We start from the raw sequence: 18,597 nt of genomic DNA on the forward strand, positions 1-18,597 counted from the left end.
GAGAAAAAAATACTTGAAATCTAGTTTTTTAATTTTCCCATTTTCCATTGAAGTGGATGGGGAAATGTAATTCACTAATAAATTAATATCAATTAAACTATTTAACCAATCTCTTAGCAAAATACAAGCGCACGATTCCAGATCAAGACGGTCATTTTGAGATATGGCACAACATTGGGGGATAAAAACTGTGGGAGGAGATGCGGTCTGAAGTTTTTCAGTTTCTCTATAACAATAGTTTGGTTGCCCTGTTAGGGCAACCACACTAACTAGACGCGTCGCAATTCAGGGCAATTGCAGAGTGTGGTTGCGCCGACGCCGGTCGCGGTTCGCGGCCGCCGGGACTCGAGCAATACGCCTGGAGGAATACCGTCAGAGGCTGCGCCAATTACATTGTCACGTCACTCCTGAGATCGCTTGCGTTTCATTTTGAGTGGATTGATCCCCCCAAAATAATGTTTTTGCATCAAACGGTCACATTTTGCGCATTTGTGGCGCCCCCTATGGATCAAAGTGGAAATGCTTTGGGGGATTTGTTGAGTAAACCACCCTCGACATGTGATTTAAATTTGGGATTGACCGGACGTTTCGTTCGTGATTTGTGGGCTTTTTTGTAAAACGGGCCCCTCCCGCTAACTTTGGAAGCCATTTACGGACGAACGGTAAGGACTATCAAAATGCCGTTTGGATGTCTTTATCGCATGGGTCCATAGATCACGTGTACCGATTTGTGTGAGATTTGGACAAAATTTGAAGGAAAAGGAGCAATAAGTGTGTTTTGAAGAAAATTCAAAATGGCGGAAAATATATCCTGACGCAAATGGGCGTGGCCTATATGGGGAGCTGCGTCATGACCCAAGGAATCTAAGGAAAAAAATATTTTTATTCTATGACCTACGGTTCAAGAGTTATAGGCCAAAACGTAAAGTGGACTGTTATAGCGCCACCATGAGGCCAAATGGTTTGATTATTTTTTAAATAATTTCGGACTAAATTATGAACCTCCCCTTCAAATCTGGTATCTCTAGCTCTTACGGTTTCTGAGAAAATAATACTTGAAATCTAGTTTTTTAATTTTCCCATTTTCCATTGAAGTGGATGGGGAAATGTAATTCACTAATAAATTAATATCAATTAAACTATTTAACCAATCTCTTAGCAAAATACAAGCGCACGATTCCCGGTCAAGCCGGTCATTTTGACGTATGGCACGACATTGGGGGATAAAAACTGTGGGAGGAGATGCGGTTTGAAGTTTTTCAGTTTCTCTATAACAATAGTTTGGTTGCCCTGTTAGGGCAACCACACTAATAAGGACTGTGGCGCCCCCTATCGATCAAAGTGGAAATGCTTTGGGGGATTTGTTGAGTAAACCACACTTGACATGTGATTCAAATTTGGGATTGACTGGACGTTCTGTTCGTGATTTGTGGGCTTTTTTGTAAAACGGGCCCCTCCCGCTAACTTTGGAAGCCATTTACGGACGAACGGTAAGGACTATCAAAATGCCGTTTGGATGTCTTTATCGCATGGGTCCATAGATCACGTGTACCGATTTGTGTGAGATTTGGACAAAATTTGAAGGAAAAGGAGCAATAAGTGTGTTTTGAAGAAAATTCAAAATGGCGGAAAATATATCCTGGCGCAAATGGGCGTGGCCTATATGGGGAGCTGCGTCATGACCCAAGGAATCTAAGGAAAAAAATAAACTAATTGGGGAATAAAAACTGTGGGAGGAGATGCAGTTTGAAATATTGTTTATTAACATTGTTCAAGAACAATGTTAATACTAGACGCGTCGCAATTCAGGGCAATTGCAGAGTGTGGTTGCGCCGACGCCGGTCGCGGTTCGCGGCCGCCGGGACTCGAGCAATACGCCTGGAGGAATACCGTCAGAGGCTGCGCCAATTACATTGTCACGTCACTCCTGAGATCGCTTGCGTTTCATTTTGAGTGGATTGATCCCCCCAAAATAATGTTTTTGCATCAAACGGTCACATTTTGCGCATTTGTGGCGCCCCCTATGGATCAAAGTGGAAATGCTTTGGGGGATTTGTTGAGTAAACCACCCTCGACATGTGATTTAAATTTGGGATTGACCGGACGTTTCGTTCGTGATTTGTGGGCTTTTTTGTAAAACGGGCCCCTCCCGCTAACTTTGGAAGCCATTTACGGACGAACGGTAAGGACTATCAAAATGCCGTTTGGATGTCTTTATCGCATGGGTCCATAGATCACGTGTACCGATTTGTGTGAGATTTGGACAAAATTTGAAGGAAAAGGAGCAATAAGTGTGTTTTGAAGAAAATTCAAAATGGCGGAAAATATATCCTGACGCAAATGGGCGTGGCCTATATGGGGAGCTGCGTCATGACCCAAGGAATCTAAGGAAAAAAATATTTTTATTCTATGACCTACGGTTCAAGAGTTATAGGCCAAAACGTAAAGTGGACTGTTATAGCGCCACCATGAGGCCAAATGGTTTGATTATTTTTTAAATAATTTCGGACTAAATTATGAACCTCCCCTTCAAATCTGGTATCTCTAGCTCTTACGGTTTCTGAGAAAATAATACTTGAAATCTAGTTTTTTAATTTTCCCATTTTCCATTGAAGTGGATGGGGAAATGTAATTCACTAATAAATTAATATCAATTAAACTATTTAACCAATCTCTTAGCAAAATACAAGCGCACGATTCCCGGTCAAGCCGGTCATTTTGACGTATGGCACGACATTGGGGGATAAAAACTGTGGGAGGAGATGCGGTTTGAAGTTTTTCAGTTTCTCTATAACAATAGTTTGGTTGCCCTGTTAGGGCAACCACACTAATAAGGACTGTGGCGCCCCCTATCGATCAAAGTGGAAATGCTTTGGGGGATTTGTTGAGTAAACCACACTTGACATGTGATTCAAATTTGGGATTGACTGGACGTTCTGTTCGTGATTTGTGGGCTTTTTTGTAAAACGGGCCCCTCCCGCTAACTTTGGAAGCCATTTACGGACGAACGGTAAGGACTATCAAAATGCCGTTTGGATGTCTTTATCGCATGGGTCCATAGATCACGTGTACCGATTTGTGTGAGATTTGGACAAAATTTGAAGGAAAAGGAGCAATAAGTGTGTTTTGAAGAAAATTCAAAATGGCGGAAAATATATCCTGGCGCAAATGGGCGTGGCCTATATGGGGAGCTGCGTCATGACCCAAGGAATCTAAGGAAAAAAATATTTTTATTCTATGACCTACGGTTCAAGAGTTATAGGCCAAAACGTAAAGTGGACTGTTATAGCGCCACCATGAGGCCAAATGGTTTGATTATTTTTTAAATAATTTCGGACTAAATTATGAACCTCCCCTTCAAATCTGGTATCTCTAGCTCTTACGGTTTCTGAGAAAATAATACTTGAAATCTAGTTTTTTAATTTTCCCATTTTCCATTGAAGTGGATGGGGAAATGTAATTCACTAATAAATTAATATCAATTAAACTATTTAACCAATCTCTTAGCAAAATACAAGCGCACGATTCCCGGTCAAGCCGGTCATTTTGACGTATGGCACGACATTGGGGGATAAAAACTGTGGGAGGAGATGCGGTTTGAAGTTTTTCAGTTTCTCTATAACAATAGTTTGGTTGCCCTGTTAGGGCAACCACACTAATAATATGGTTTTTGCATCAAAAGGTTACATTTTGAGCATTTGTGGCGCCCCCTATGGATCAAAGTGGAAATGCTTTTGGAGATTTGTTGAGTAAACCACCCTTGACATGTGATTTAAATTTGGGATTGACTGGACGTTTTGTTAGTGATTTGTGGGCTTTTTTGTAAAACGGGCCCCTCCCGCTAACTTTGGAAGCCATTTACGGACGAACGGTATGGACTATCAAAATTCTGTTTCGTCCAGATTATCGCATGGGTCCAGAGATCATGTGTACCGATTTTTGTGAAATTTGAAGAAAATATGTGGGAGGAGGAGCTAAAAGTGTGTTTTGAAGAAAATTCAAAATGGCGGAAAATCTATCATGACGCAAATGGGCGTGGCCTATATGGGGAGTTGCGTCATGACCCAAGGAATCTAGGGGGGAAAAGATTTTTATTCTAGGACCTACGGTTCAAGAGTTAAAGGCCAAAACGTAAAGTGGGCTGTTATAGCGCCACCATGAGGCCGAATGGTGTGATTATTTATTTAAATAATTTCGGACTAAATTATAAACCTCCCCTCCAAATCTGGTAACTCTACCTCTTACGGTTTCTGAGAAAAAAATACTTGAATTTGAGTTTTTTCACTTTTCCATTAAAGTGGATGGGGACATTTAATGCACTAATAAATCAATATCAATAAAACTATGCAACCAATCTCTTAACAAAATACAAGCAGACGATTCCCGGTGAGGCCGGTCATTTTGACATATGGCACTAAATTGGGAAAAATAAACTGTGGGAGGAGATGCGGTTGAAAAAATTGTTTATCTAGAAATAAAGTTTCTGTAAAACAATAGTCTGGTTGCCCATTCGGGCAACCACACTAATTACCTACCTGGGTTCCATCTTGGAGGCAAACCTCTCCGGTAACAAAAACGCCGAAAGAGTGATCAAAAAGGTTCACCAAAGAACACGCTTTTTGCATAGGATTGGACGTCTAGTCAGTAAGAATACTCTGAAGATTCTTGCAGGGGCCCTCATACAAGGTTATTATGACAAGTGAAGACGCGTGAACGCAGCTCGAAAATATTGTGTATTTACGGACTTGTAATCCGTGTTATTTCACCGTGATGGGAAGAGAACATTGACATTGTGTGTGTGTGTGTGTGTGTGTGTGTGTGTGTGTGTGTGTGTGTGTGTGTGTGTGTGTGTGTTTTGCAGGCTGTTGTGCATTTTAATCAGAGCATTGTCTACATTCCTGCACTCTGGCGCACTCTGGCGGCTGCACACAGGCAGTGCACGCACACAGAGACACACACACACAACCCGAGCACGGTTTCATAGTAAGCTGCACTTGGGCGGAGGCCCCTTCTGCGTTCGCAATTATGCATGCACTTCATGGTATCACAACACCTCCAAGGCCTTAAAAACAAGGCTCCAAACATCCCAAAACAAACTAGTAAGGCTACTTCTTGGCCTCAATCACAAAACCCATCTAACCCCTGCTCATTTTGCTAGGATTGGATGGCTTAGGGTTGAGGACAGAGTACAGCAACTTGCTATGGGCCTGGTCTTCAAGATACACCACAACATTGGGATCCCCCCTGTATTTGTCAAAATACTTCCTAAATGTTAATGAAGTCCACGATCATAACACCAGAGGCAGCTCCACAAATCATGTTCAACCCAGAGTTGGCTCAACAAAGGGAATGAACTCGTTCTCATGCTATTCATCAAAAATGTGGAATGCCCTACCAAAAGGAGTGTAAAACCCTACTCACTTTCAAAACTGCCCTAAAGATACACCTTCAGGAGGCTGCAATTTGAAAATGGCCCCTGTCTACCCCCCCCCCCCCCATTTATTTTTCTTCTCTTGTACATTTTTTTTTACTCTTCATACCAGTAACCTGTAAGCTGATTGTATGACATTCTGTATAGTAGTGTGTATATCTGTCTGTCACTTATATGTCATCATGATTTGTGTGCATGGGGATCTCATCTTAAACAAGCTCAGTGCTTAATGAGTCTCCCAGTTTAGTAGACCTTGTATTGTGAATTTGTACTTCCATGTACTGATGTTCTCATGTCTTACTAAATAAAGTCAATCAAATCAATCAATCAATCAATCAATATATATGCTATTTTCAAAAGATTTCTATACATTAGAAAACATTAGAAAACTTGATAAATGGGACATTCTGCATAATGAGTACTTTCTACTTTTGGTACATTTTGAAACCAATACTTTTGTACTTTACTCAAGTAAATTTTGAATCCCGGACTTTTACTTTTAATTTTTTTTTTTTGTAAACAGAGTATTTCTACACTGCAGTAGCATATTGATACTTTTACTTAAGTAAAACATTTGAGTATTTTTTCCACCACTGCTTTAAATGATCATTGAACTAAATGTTGTCTGTGTTAACTTTCTCATGCAAACTTCATTTGGGCCTTCATAGAGGAGAGAAGTGTACAACCGTTCCACTAGTAATACAACAAGACAGGTAAGAAACGAACAAAACTAATACTTACACATTTTTTTTTTAGATGCATGCATTCAACAGTCAATCCATGTTGAATTCACTCAGCCATTATTTACCTTCCAGTTGATCATTGTTGCGATGTAAGGCCGTTCTTCAGCTGTAGAGCACCGATCGAGGTACGCAGCTATTACAGCTAAACACTGAGCTAAGATGAGTGAGGCTGGGACCGAGGTTAACACAGAGCAAAGTCAACTGATTTGAAACGAGGCGGGACCTAACAGAATGGACCAATAGCGGTGCGCACTTTGTCCGCTATAACTCTAGCTCGCCTCTGGTCCATAACGTTACTTTCGAGCCGTTTCCCTTCCCGCACACCCCCGGTAGCGCTGCCTCTCGTCTATAGTAAGAAATACAAAAATACTCTTTCGCTAGTCGCTACTCACCAAAACAAAGACGGTTTTAAGATGTTGAAAGCCTACTTTCCATGGTGGGAACACTCGGAGCCCCCCACCTCACGTCTAAAATACACTTTTTGACCAACATGAAAAATAATCCACTGGATGGAAGAAAAACAATTCGTTATTCCACTGCGCCCCCTACAGATCTTGTCAATAGAAAATTCCATTGACCAGATCCGTAGGGAGCGCAGTGGAGTAACAAAAATGTTCCCCTTCCGTGTGAAATGTTTTCTTTTGTGGCCAAAAAGTGTATTTTAGACGTGAGGTGGGGGGCTTTGAATGTTCCCACTAAGGAAAGTAGGCTTTCAACATCTTAAACCCGTCTTTGTTTTGATGAGTAGCAAAAGTGTATGTTTTATTTTTACTACAGACGAGAGGCTTCACTACCGGGGGCAACGGCTCGAAAGTAACATGGCGTTAAGGAGAACTCCTTCTAACGCTATAGACCATATTCACATGGCGGCCATGTTTCTATGAAGTCAATGAAAGTAGCCACCCCGGGTGGCAGCACTTTCAATGTTAAATTCCAATATGGCCGCCGTGTGAATATGGTCTATTGACCAAAGCTATAACTTTTATCAGACCAGACGCGTGCTATCTATGGCTATTCCCAAGGGCTATTCCCATGGCTATTCTCCATCAGAGCCTTAAAGAGAGTTCTGACACTAGCGTCGACTCCCATTGTAAGAATGGAATGCGGAAGTGCTCTGTCTATCTCAATGAGATAGTTCCAATGTTTGGAACTATAGCCCATAGACCATATTCACACGGCGGCCATATTGGAATTTAACATTGAAAGTGCCGCCACCCGGGGTGGCTACTTTCATTGACTTCATAGAAACATGGCCGCCGTGTGAATATGGTCTATTGGAGCCCGCTTTGCGGCGAGATCAAAGCGTGTCGTTACTCTCTTTTCTACACTCTGTTCCCCATGCTATTCCCTACTGCGTACTACTGTCTACCATCCCATCGCCCGGAGGGCCGGTGCGTCGCGCTATGATTGGCTAATTCGTTGTCAGGCAACCTTTCCCAGGAAAAATATACTCTACACAACACTGGGTCGGGACCCATTTGTGGGCCGCGGACACGTTTTTATGGGTCGCGAGTAAATCAATCAATGATCAATGAAAAAAAAAGTTAAATTGAAAATGTTCAGCGATAACAAGAATTTCAATCATTTTTTAAAAATAACTTCATATATGAGGGGGGGGGGGAACCTTTACGGAGCAGCCTAGTGAAAATAGCTTGTAGATCTGTTGTTTTCACTAGTTTGGGTCATAGAGTTTGGGTACCGGGAAGACATCAAATTCCCCTTTTGGGTCTCGAGCTAAAAAGTTTGGGAACCACAACCGCTGCTCTACACAGAGCATTTTCAAGATACAGACGCTCCAATTTTTTTCCCCATCATGCCAAAGTTAAACCTTTAGATTTGACCCTACCCTGGTACAGAATGTTTTCAGATGTGTGGCCAAATACGATCGGGCGCGTTCGAAAATACAGCACTGAGCGCACTGGCCAATACAAACTAATAGGCGAGTGTACGGAGCCCCTTAGGGGACATTACTAGGTAGATTGTTTTAAGGGTAGGTTACATTATTTTAAGAGCTAGGTAGATTGTTTTAAGGGTAGGTACATTATTTTAAGAGCTAGGTAGATTGTTTTAAGGGTAGGTACATTATTTTAAGAGCTGGTGGTTTATGTTTTCTGGTATGGAAAAAAAAAACATAGGCTATAACATTTTTTTTGAGGGATGAGTTTTTTTTTTTGAGGGATGAGTTTTTTTTTTTTGAGGGATGATTTTTTTTTTTTGAGGGATGAGTTATTTTTTTTGAGGGATGAGTTATTTTTTTTTGAGGGATGAGTTATTTTCTTTGAGGGATGAGTTATTTTTTTTGAGGGATGAGTTTTTTTTTTGAGGGATGAGTTTTTTTTTTTGAGGGATAATTTTTTTTGTTTGAGGGATGAGTTTTTTTTTTTGAGGGATGAGTTTTTGTTTTTGAGGGATGAGTTATTTTTTTTTGAGGGATGAGTTTTTTTTTAGGAGGGATGAGTTTTATTTTTAAAAGAGGGATGAGTTTTTTTTTTAGGAGGGATGAGTTTTTTTTTTAAAAGAGGGATGATTTTTTTTTTTAGGTTAGTTTTTTTTTCATGCATGACAAAAAAAAAAAACTTTGAAAAAAAAAAAAAAAACTTGGACCAAAAAAAAATATTATGCCTATCTTGAAAATAAAACCTCTCCTTTTCAAAGTCGCTATTTATAGAATAGTGGAGCGGCTAAGAGAAAAATCGTTCACTTTGTGATGCAAGCATGAAATTTGGTACATTTACTCTTCAAACCCCACTCTTTTCAAAAATACCGCTGGCCACGCAAAATTCCAAAATGGCGGTCCACAAATCCAAGATGTCTGTCCAAAAGTGAGGTTTTTCCTTTATAACTCGAAATGTATTGATTTTAAGCACCATAAATGTATTAAAGTTGAATATAAATTTGGGCATTGTGGATATTTTGGTACCACGTACATGACTGTATCTATTACGGTTCTTGAGATACAGCATATAGGTACTTTTACAGACTCAGGAGAGTAAGAAATGTGCAACATTGATTGTTAATAAGTGAATATGGTGATATTTGGTGTTATTTTCATAACCTGTTATTTTCAGTAGGGTTATAACATACAATTCTAAATCCAAGATGGCGTCCAAGATGGCTGCCATTAACTTGAAGTAATCATATCTTTTGGCGTGCATATGTTTTTTGGTCTATGAATCCAATGGGGCCATTGCAGTACAGAATTTAGACGTTGATAAAAGTGGATATTTTGGTACCTAGTGCATGTCTATATCTATTGCGGTTCTTGAGATACAGCTTATAGGTTCTTTTACGGAATCGGGAGAGCATAAAAAAGAGGTTTGAGTTACACCTCACAGTTGCAACTGCACAGAGCTGTACACATGAGACCCAGTTTATAGCACTTGCACCTGCCACGACAGCCACATTTACAGCCACATTTGGTAAGCTGTTTGCACGTCTTGGCTATTGGAGAGTTGGCTGTCCAGAAGACCTGCCATTCCTCACCAACCTTCTGCCATCACCAGTCTGCAGGGTCCTCTGCTCCTGGCTGACACTGGGTTGCCTGGGCCCACACACAACCAGCCTGGTAGGCAGCACGCCTGGTGTGTTGGAGCAAAGCTCTGGTTGGTGGGATTGACTCATAAGGCCTCTGCTTTCTGGCAAACATGTCAAACCTGGCCTCATCCACAGTAGCAGCTGTGCTGGATCTGTCATACATTAGGATGACAAACCTCTCCAGAATCTGTAGGTCACAATCCTCCACTGTGGGAGGGTAAATACCCAGTTTGGAGAATACAGGCGAGACCTCTGGGCATATCTCCCATGTCTGCCAAGCAGTTTTCTTGCCTTTGTCGCGGAAGGCTGACACGGTGTCACATCCTGTAAAGTCATGAAAGAATAGCAAGCTGATAGCCGCATCTTTGTGCACGCCAAACATGCTGCAGAACATGGTAGCCAATCCATCCTGATCAAGGCAAATGACACAGATGTTCTCATCTTAGCAAGTGTCTTCGCTGCTCTTCAAGAGGCTGGACTACAGCAGATGTGGGTTGCATTTGGACAAGGTCAGAGCCTGCGCTGGATCAGTGTGCATGACCTTTTCATTTTGTTGGCCAGGAGAAGGTCAAAGGCATGCTATTCTTTCATGCCTTTACAGGATGTGACACCGTGTCAGCCTTCCGCAACAAAGGCAAGAAAACTGCTTGGCAGACATGGGAGATATGCCCAGAGGTCTCGCCTGTATTCTCCAAACTGGGTATTTACCCTCCCACAGTGGAGGATTGTGACCTACAGATTCTGGAGAGGTTTGTCATCCTAATGTATGACAGATCCAGCACAGCTGCTACTGTGGATGAGGCCAGGTTTGACATGTTTGCCAGAAAGCAGAGGCCTTATGAGTCAATCCCACCAACCAGAGCTTTGCTCCAACACACCAGGCGTGCTGCCTACCAGGCTGGTTGTGTGTGGGCCCAGGCAACCCAGTGTCAGCCAGGAGCAGAGGACCCTGCAGACTGGGGATGGCAGAAGGTTGGTGAGGAATGGCAGGTCTTCTGGACAGCCAACTCTCCAATAGCCAAGACGTGCAAACAGCTTACCAAATGTGGCTGTAAATGTGGCTGTCGTGGCAGGTGCAAGTGCTATAAACTGGGTCTCATGTGTACAGCTCTGTGCAGTTGCAACTGTGAGGTGTAACTCAAACCTCTTTTTTATGCTCTCCCGATTCCGTAAAAGAACCTATAAGCTGTATCTCAAGAACCGCAATAGATATAGACATGCACTAGGTACCAAAATATCCACTTTTATCAACGTCTAAATTCTGTACTGCAATGGCCCCATTGGATTCATAGACCAAAAAACATATGCACGCCAATTTTTTTTTATCATAGTTGCTAAGATATGATTACTTCAAGTTAATGGCAGCCATCTTGGACGCCATCTTGGATTTAGAATTGTATGTTATAACCCTACTGAAAATAACAGGTTATGAAAATAACACCAAATATCACCATATTCACTTATTAACAATCAATGTTGCACATTTCTTACTCTCCTGAGTCTGTAAAAGTACCTATATGCTGTATCTCAAGAACCGTAATAGATACAGTCATGTACGTGGTACCAAAATATCCACAATGCCCAAATTTATATTCAACTTTAATACATTTATGGTGCTTAAAATCAATACATTTCGAGTTATAAAGGAAAAACCTCACTTTTGGACAGACATCTTGGATTTGTGGGCCGCCATTTTGGAATTTTGCGTGGCCAGCGGTATTTTTGAAAAGAGTGGGGTTTGAAGAGTAAATTACCAAATTTCATGCTTGCATCACAAAGTGAACGATTTTTCTCTTAGCCGCTCCACTATTCTATAAATAGCGACTTTGAAAAGGAGAGGTTTTATTTTCAAGATAGGCATAATATTTCTTTTTGGTCCAAGTTTTTTTTTTTTTTTTCAAAGTTTTTTTTTTTTGTCATGCATGAAAAAAAAAACTAACCTAAAAAAAAAAATCATCCCTCTTTTAAAAAAAAAACTCATCCCTCCTAAAAAAAAAAACTCATCCCTCTTTAAAAAAAAAACTCATCCCTCTTAAAAAAAAAAACCTCATCCCTCTTTTAAAAAAAAAACTCATCCCTCCTAAAAAAAAACTCATCCCTCAAAAAAAATAACTCATCCCTCAAAAAAAATAACTCATCCCTCAAAAAAAAATAACTCATCCCTCAAAAAAAAACTCATCCCTCAAAAAAAAAACTCATCCCTCAAAAAAAACAAATTATCCCTCAAAAAAAAAAACTCATCCCTCAAAAAAAAATAACTCATCCCTCAAAAAAAATAACTCATCCCTCAAAAAAAATAACTCATCCCTCAAAAAAAAATAACTCATCCCTCAAAAAAAATAACTCATCCCTCAAAAAAAAAAACTCATCCCTCAAAAAAAATGTTATAGCCTATGTTTTTTTTTTCCATACCAGAAAACATAAACCACCAGCTCTTAAAATAATGTACCTACCCTTAAAACAATCTACCTAGCTCTTAAAATAATGTACCTACCCTTAAAACAATCTACCTAGCTCTTAAAATAATGTAACCTACCCTTAAAACAATCTACCTAGTAATGTCCCCTAAGGGGCTCCGTACGCGAGTGTGCTCCGGTGCATAATTTTCGAACGCGCCCAAATATCAATTTCAGTGGTGGAAGAAGTACTCGCATGTTTTACTTAGGTAAAAGGCACTGCAATGTAGAAATACTCTGTTACAAGTAAAAGTCCGGAATTCCAAATTTACTTGAGTATGTCGAAAATAGCACATTTACGATAAGCAAAAATAGTTGATCTATTCGCTATTTTCTTAATAAGTAAAAAAAATAGGATGTTAAAGTGGGTGGAAAGAAATGCTTTATTAAATGCTTTATTTTATTTTGGACCACCTCTAAAATGGGCAAGACCTTATTTCCCCCCTTGTGATCTTTGGCGCTCCCTAGTGGGAAAACACGGGTCTATCTATCTATGGGACAGTCTGATGCAAGTTAAATCTCTCAAGACAGATTCTGCTAACAGCTAAATCTGCCAGCAGGCACCACTGCCCTAAACATGTAGTGTTGTTGTTAGCAGGAATAAACACAGAAGCACCAGGGAGGAAGTGGACTATGAAAGGGGAGGAGCCAAACTGAGTTCCTGTTTCTACACAAAAAGAGGTGGTGCCCCCAGAGGTAAAAAACAAAGGACAGAATGGGTTCAGTTTACAGTTGAGGGACCTCTGTATGGAGTCTTGTGTTATTGTGGAATTAGAAGGGTCAGTATAGCTGATGTCATAGAAGGCAGAAAGTACAACAGAGCTATAAGTATAAAGCATTGATGAGGCTTGCCTGGAAAGGCTTCCTCCTCTGGCTAAAGGGCAAACATACAGAGGTTGACATCCTGGAAGAAGCCCTGAGGAGCATTTCACAGCTTCCAATGATGCTCCTGGAGAAGGCAACTGGAAGTTGCACCTTGCATGCACCCAAGAGGGTTAAGGTTCAGGTACTTCAAGTTTACAACTTTCCAAAATCATAATTATTGCGTTTTCATCCAATTGCCTCAAGTCAAGACGTTATGATTTCCTCCCCACTATTGAAATTTGAGTGTTTTATTCACCTTTGTTACACCTTTACTTTTCCCGGTCAAAAGTGACCACTATTTTGACTGAAATTAATGGGTAAAGACTTACAGTATATCCAGTAGGAAGGAAAACTCTCCCGCAAAAAAAAAAGACAAAGACAAAACATCATACAAAATCAAACATTTTAGACTTCTGTGTACCACAGCAGGTCAAATTGCTCAATTAAGGCCACACAATGTGCTGAAGCACTTTGCGAGCAGTGGAGGCGAGACACCTGTGGGTGACGTGTCTCAACCAATTAGACTATAAAAAATCCTAAAGGAACATGTCATAGGTTCAAAAGCCTATTGTGGAGAAAAACATAATTGGTCTTACGGCAATCAGATGAAAATCACTATACTTAGGATTTAGGAAAAATAGTGTTCTCAAATTGCAGAGCTTGACGTCAAAGCGGGGCTGAGAAAGCTGGATTGTTCATAACAAGATCAGAAATGTACTATGTTGAAGGAGAGAGCATAAGATTCAAAAAGGAAAGTTACTATAGACGTTATACAACGTATACAGTCCGTCCGAATTGCCATTCGGCTCTGCACCCCTTGGGGTTATATGAGACACACGCCAAAATTGACAAAGGAGCTACATACATAAGTATCTATGGTTGCCAGTAGTGCAGACATGCCCCACGGAGAGGAAATAAAGAAATAAAGATAATTTCCAGGGAAGGTGCTTTCCTACTTTTGAATGACAGCAGTGCATTACTTTGAAAGGTGAAATTGACACAAATAAGATACCAGTCAGCAAGGTCTATCATATAAAAACATAATGCAGGGATGTATAGGAATACAAAAATTTAATTTGCCCACTAAATGATTGTTTGGCATTTGGCTGGCTTTACCCATATAAACTGTATATGGGTCTAACGCATGCAGTGGGTCGGCGTGGACGCAGCTGGGTGCTATTGCTACTGTGAGACCCGGATTGTGTTTGCAGTGGCTGCGGGAAACTGGATCGTCTAGACACACAGCTGGAATCAAACAACTTGGCGGGTGCAATCAAACTGTACCGTGAGTGTAGTCATGACGGAGGATTCAGATGGAGATTTAGGTGATATGGAGATCAATAATGGCAAAAATGCAAGGAAATACGAATCTACGGCAAGTAGTGGAGAAGAGCAGAGAGAAAAGAAAGAGAATAAAAGGAGTAGAACAGGTTTGCATAGGAATACAGGGAGGAGTGAGGAGGCCAACGAGCCAAATGAGTGGAAAGCTATAATTACACTGAGTAGCGATAAAGGGCACTTTCATCCGATCAAAGTGGCCAAAGAAATTGAAAGTAAAATTGGAAAAGTAAAGTATGCTAAGCTGCTAAATAATAGAAGAATTCTAATTGTAGCAGCAAGTAAGTGTCAACATGAACAGCTCATGAACATCAAGGAGCTAGAAGGCGGAATGGTCAAGACACATATACCGGGAGAAGCAGCAAAGCTAAGAGGAGTTATAACAAATGTACCATTGGAAATGGACATGGAAGAGGTGAAGCAAGAGATAAGAGGCGGAAAGGTGATAGAGGCCAAACGGCTACAAACCTATAAAGGTGGCACTAAAGCGGATAGTTTGTCCATATTAATTACATTTGAGAAGGCACTGCCGGCTGAAGTAAGAATGGGCTGGATTAACTTCAAAGTGAGGGAGTTTATTCCGCAACCACTAAGGTGCTTTAAATGCCAGAGAATGGGGCATACAGCAAACCAGTGTAAAGGGAGACAGAGGTGTGCAAAATGCGGAGGTGATCACGAATATGAGGAATGTAACAAGGACACTAAGTTGAAGTGTTGCAACTGCGGAGGCGAGCATAGCGCTGCTTATGCGGGATGTATAGTTATAAAGCAGGCCAAGGAAGTACAGAGATTCAAGACTATAAATAAAGTGTCATATGCAGAGGCAGTAAGGAGTGTTGGAGTAGAGGGAAGGACACGAAGTAGGCCGATTGAGATGGAAAGCCAGCAGGCTCAAGTAGAGGGACAGGGCCACAGCAGCCAAAGCCACAGCAGCCAAGGCGACAGCCTCCCTAGCTACCAGGCCCCCAGGCTCCCCCACAGACAGGACAATAGCCCCCCCCGCAGACAGGAGAACAGCCCCCCCCCGCAGACAGGAGAAAAGCCCCCCCCGCAGACAGGAGAAAAGCCCCCCCCCGCAGACAGGAGAACAGCCCCCCTGATAGCCAGGCTAACAGCCCTACCTATTATGGATATGCACCCAGCACCAGCTTAATGACCAGGAAAGCCCAGCCAAATATTAAAGGCCAGCAGACCAATGGCACAGCAACAGCCATGCACCCACAAGTGTAAAGTAAAGGATAATATCCTGATGGTAGACAAGAAAAAATTCATCATGTTTATGTGCAGTATGGTTAATGTAGTCCCATTACACAAAGGGAGAAGTGACAGAATCAGGGCAGTGGTTACAGCTGCAAATGAATACTTAGACATGGAAGAGCTGAAAGCAGAAGACATTCATGCAATGTTCCTACCTCAGGATGGAGTGTCTCAGGATGATGTCTAAACTCATCATAATGGTATTCCACATATTACAATGGAATGCAAGAAGCCTTATAGCAAATGGTCAAGAGCTAAAACATTACATAGCAAAGTCAGAAATTAAACCCGAGGCAATTTGTATCCAAGAAACGTGGCTTCGGCCGCACCTCGATTTCATCATACCTGGGTATGTATCTGAAAGATATGACAGAGAGGAAAATAACGGTGGAGGGTGTGCAACTTTTATTAAAGATGGGATAGCATTCAGAAGAATAGTAACAGCAACAGAAATGGAAAATGTAGCAGTCGAAATATGTAAGAAAGATGGGAATATTATGCTAGTGAATATATACAATCCGTGTAAACCATTAAATCTAGAAACATTAGAACAAATAACAAACAGACAAGGAAATAGAAGGGAAATATGGTGTGGTGACTTTAACGCACACAATAACTTATGGGGAAGTGAACATACAGACAGTAATGGAAACATAGTGGAAGAAATGATGGAAGCAAGAGAACTAGTCTGCCTAAATAACGGGAACGGGACGAGGATTGATATACGTACTAACAAATTGTCATGTCTGGACCTAACATTAGTTTCGAGTAATTTGGCCTGCTCTAGTGAGTGGAATGTTAATGAGAAAACAAGTATTGGAAGTGACCATTTCCCAATAAGGTGCTCTATTAATATAGATGCAGATAGTCAGGAAAAATATAAACATAAGAAATGGGCGTTTCAAAAAGCTGAGTGGGATACATTCAGAGAACTATGCTGTCAATCAGCAGAGCTGATAATGATGGATGGTGATATAGACGAAGTTGCATACGATATATCGCAACTAATCCTTAATGCAGCGTTAGATAGTATACCGATCAGGGAAATGGAAGGGAGAAAGAAAATAGTTCCGTGGTGGAATGAAGAATGCACCAAGGCTATTAAAGAACGAAATAGAGCAATGAGAAATCTGAGGAAAGATTTGAACCAAGAAAACATTAATGAATATCAGAAAAAAAAGGGCGTCAGTACGCAGGATAATTAAGAGCAGTAAGCGCAATGCATGGAGAAATTACTGCTCAACAATAGGAAGAGAAGTGGAAATAGGAGATGTCTGGGGAATGTTAAAAAAGATGAATGGGAAAAATGCTAGTGTCAAAATACCAGTCCTAGTAGAGGACGGGAACATGGCAATAACAGATAAAGAGAAGGCAGATATACTCGGAAAGAATTTTGCAAAAGTGCACAGTGGTAATCACCTGGATGACACACACAGACAAAGGAAAGAGACGATTCTAAATGATAATAGGGACGTGTATAGAAAGAAAAATAGAGAAGAAAGTGCCTTGGATGCTGAAATCACCTTGTACGAGCTACAACTAGCATTACATGGAATTAAGCACACGGCTACAGGAGAGGATCAGCTTAGCTACGCGATGTTCCAAAAACTGCCTGAACAAGTGCTAAAATTAATCATGCAACTGTTTAATAAGATATGGGAAGAAGGAAGAATGCCAAAGAACTGGAAGAGTGCAGTAATCCTACCATTCAACAAACCTGGTAAAGACCCAAATGATGCAGGTAACTATAGACCAATAGCCTTAACATCGCACCTGTGCAAGTGGATGGAAAAGATACTAGTCAGAAGGCTTAATTACTTTTTGGAACAGAAAGGACTGCTGGCACCATACCAAAGTGGATTTAGGAAAGGAAGGTCAACAATGGATGCCGTTATTAAAGTAAGCAATGAAATAGAAAAAACGTTTAAAATGAAAGAATTAATGGCAATCGTATTCTATGACATAGAAAAAGCGTATGACTCGATGTGGAGGGAAGGGCTATTGATCAAGCTGGACAAAGTGGGAGTTAGAGGACGGTTCTACAACTGGGTGCTTGACTTTTTAACAAACAGAAGATTCAGGGTTAAAGTGGGAGCAAAGATGTCAGACGAATATATAATTGATAACGGAATCCCGCAAGGAAGTGTAATTAGCCCTGTACTATTTAATATAATGGTTAATGACATATTTATGAACCTAGATAGAAGGATTGGGTCCGCTTTATATGCAGATGATGGGGCTATCTGGGTAAGGGGACGTAATAACCAATGTGTAATGGGACAAATTAAGGAAGCAATTGGAAAAGTAGAGGAGTGGTCATATAATTGGGGGTTTAAACTATCTATAAGTAAGTCTTGCTACATGCTGTTTACAAAAAAGAAAGGGGTGGAAAATCAGAACTTAAAGTTATACGGACAAAATATGGAAAAAGTTGATCACTTTAAGTACTTGGGAATATGGTTGGATGAGAAAGGAACATGGAAAACGCACGTAGAAAAAGTAGAGGGGAAATGTAAAAAAGTTATTAACCTAATGAGAGCAATTGTGGGACAAGAGTGGGGTGCTGACAAACAAGCATTGATGTATATATATAGGGCCCTGATGAGATCAAAAATAGATTATGGGTGCTTTGTGTATGGTGCAGCAGCCGCGACACATTTAAGCAAAATAGACAGGGTACAAAATAAAGCACTAAGACTCTGCGCAGGTGCGATGAGAACGACACCGATAAAGGCATTACAGGTGGAGTTAGGAGAAGTTCCCCTAGATCTAAGAAGGGATAAGCTACTGCTCACATACTGGAGCCGATTACAGGGGTGTGGGAATGAAAACCCCACCAAAAGTGTAGTGCAGGAATGCTGGGCATACAGTAAATTCACAGCCAAAGGATTTGGATGGGTAGCAAATAACAAAGCCAAGGAATACACAATAGAAAATATCTGTTTCAATTCACCTACACCGATAAGTAGTACTC

The sequence above is a fragment of the Gymnoscopelus braueri genome (genome assembly GCF_963280865.1).
Source record: "Gymnoscopelus braueri genome assembly, chromosome: 5".
In the NCBI taxonomy this organism is placed as follows: domain Eukaryota; kingdom Metazoa; phylum Chordata; class Actinopteri; order Myctophiformes; family Myctophidae; genus Gymnoscopelus; species Gymnoscopelus braueri.